The 2,443-nt window shown below is 45.9% G+C and overlaps 1 long non-coding RNA gene across 1 annotated transcript in view; it reads right to left on the bottom strand.

Moving 5' to 3' along the window:
- Positions 1-314: 314 nt before the first annotated feature.
- The window catches only part of LOC107184017, a 7,685-nt gene continuing 5,556 nt past the window's right edge, over positions 315-2,443 (bottom strand). The window contains exon 2 of the long non-coding RNA XR_001514830.1: positions 315-851. This is a non-coding gene — a long non-coding RNA (uncharacterized LOC107184017). The remainder of the gene's footprint in view (positions 852-2,443) is intronic.

Consider the following 2,443-nt stretch of genomic DNA (forward strand, 5'->3'; position numbering starts at 1 on the left):
CTATCAACTGCTAGTTGTGTAATCATACAATTGTCCTCACATAATTAAGTGGCAGAAGTGCAGCTGATGATGGTCCTACTGAATGAATGCCAATTTGTCCACTGAGTGCCAATTTGAATTGTAAGGAAGGTATCGGGCTCAGGGACTGACTGCTGTGTAGAGACCACCCTACAGCTCAGTGGCATAAAGTGACAGTTGTTCATTTCTTGGAGTTCTGTGGATAGGCAACGGGGCGGTGCTCGTCTTAGGTCAGATCACTCTGCGGTTACCGAACAAGGGTCCCCTGCTGATGCACCTACAAGCGTAACACCAGCTTTGGAGAGAAAAAAGGAGCTTTATTTGGGAGCTGAGACAGCAGACAAGGCTCAGATGTCGCTCCTGTTCCAGGACTCAGGGTGGGGGTTCAAGAGGTAACAGTTCAGGGTTTACAAGTGTTACCTGTGAGTGGTGTTCACAAGTGTTGCTTGTGAGTGGTGTATCCAAGGTTGAAACGTTGGTTCCAGGTCTTGGTAGAAACAGAGCAGGACCAGGTTCCGCAGTTAACACTAGGGCTATGGTCATGTTAGTTCAATAGAACTAGGGGCTCCAAGATGATGACTTCCTGCACATACTGGCAGTAGGCCTGGCTGTTGGCGAGGCCCCTCGGTCCTCCTCCACATGGCCTTTCATCTTCCCAAAGGCTGACCCGGCTTCTGCCCAGCCAGTGGCCTCAGGGTTCTAGGAGAGCAAGGTGACTGTTGCAGGACTGCTGACGGCCCAACCACAGGAATTCACACCACGTCACTTTCTCTGCATTGGTCAAGGCAAGTCCCAGGCAGCTGGTGCAAGGGATGGAGAGACTATCTCAGTGCCTAGGCAAGAAAGAGGTGGTTGAGGGACGTTTCAAGCTGGGGTAAGGGACTTTACATGAAGAGAGGTGGGGTCATGGAAAGAGGAAGGAAAACCTTGTAGTCAGTCTTAAGAATAGCTGGGTGTTGCTGCAAGTGCACTGGGCACCTCGCCTTAAGCACCATGGGAAAAGGGGGTTTGCTTAGGAAGCCGCAAAGCTCAGTCCTTGCCCATCCGGGGCCATCCTCCTCTCCCGAGCAGAACAAGGAAAATGCAGGGAGAGCCAAAAGGAGAAGGAAAAGAAATAACCTACTGCACCTTGGTGTGGGTGGGAAGCCAAAATGATGTTCTAAATCTCCTCCCGAAAATCCACACAGGAACATACCCACACGCTGCCCTGTGTGGGCCAAGTGTTTCCGCTCTCTTCAAGGCAGATATTCTCGAATTCCACTCACTGGGAAGTTCCAGTGGCTCTTAGGTTCTCACTGTTTTTAGAGCAATACCGCCTCCGCTTTGGGTCTGTCCTTTTAAAAACGTTCTGCAAGAACTTATAACTTGTTCGTGTCCTTTTACTTTGAAAAGCCATCTCTTCATTGATGCTTCTTCAAAAGCTATTCACCATAATTTTCTGTATAGAGATGGTGGGTTTCGGGTGCTCTGCCCAGCATAACTAGGTCACATACTGGCAGGATGGGGTAGGGGGCCTGCAACATGCACCATTTTTATACTTAGATGGAAGCGTATGTTAGGTAGGAAAAGTAAACTTTCATAGTACTCTGGTTAGTCCTAAAGGGCTCCCTGGTAGTAAAATATGCTGTAACTGTGTAATAATCCACGCAACATTACCTACCTAAGTTTATTTTTTATTAAGATCATATTTGTAAAAAGTCCCACAGGGAGCACCACGAAGCCTCCAGTGCCCTGCATGGTCCCCAATGCAGGCGAGGACCCCAGTGCATACTCTGTAAGTGAAAGGATGATGATGATGATGATGATCCTCCTCACAGGCAGAGGTGGGAGAATACGTGGAGTCACTGTGAAACACATTATAACAGGAACAATGCCTGATCCTTCCATCTAGACCAGTGGTTCTCAACCTGTGGGTCGCGACCCCTGAAAATACATCCTGCATATCAGATATTTACATTATGATTCATAACAGTAGCTGTTATGGTTATGAAGTAGCAATGAAAATAACTTTATGGTTGGGGGTCACCACAACATGAGGAACTGTATTAAAGGGTCACCGCATTAGGAAGGTTGAAAACCACTGCACTAGACCAAATGGACTTAATTGACATCTTCAGAACATTTCACCCCAAAGCCACAGAATATACATTCTTCTCAAGTGCACACGGGTCATTTTTAAAGGTAGACCACATATTGGTACACAGACTAAGTTTCTTCAAATTCAAGAAGATAGAAGAGATATCAAGCATCTTCTCAGATCACAATGACATAAAATCAGAAATCAACTACAATAAAAACGATGTAAAAAAAATCAAATACTTGGAGGCTAAATGGCATGCTATTAAACAATGATTGGGTTACTAAAGAGATCAAAGAAGAAATAAAAAACATCATGGCAACAAACAACAATGAAAACACAACACTC

Source organism: Myotis davidii, unplaced genomic scaffold, assembly GCF_000327345.1.
Source record: "Myotis davidii unplaced genomic scaffold, ASM32734v1 scaffold744, whole genome shotgun sequence".
NCBI lineage: Eukaryota > Metazoa > Chordata > Mammalia > Chiroptera > Vespertilionidae > Myotis > Myotis davidii.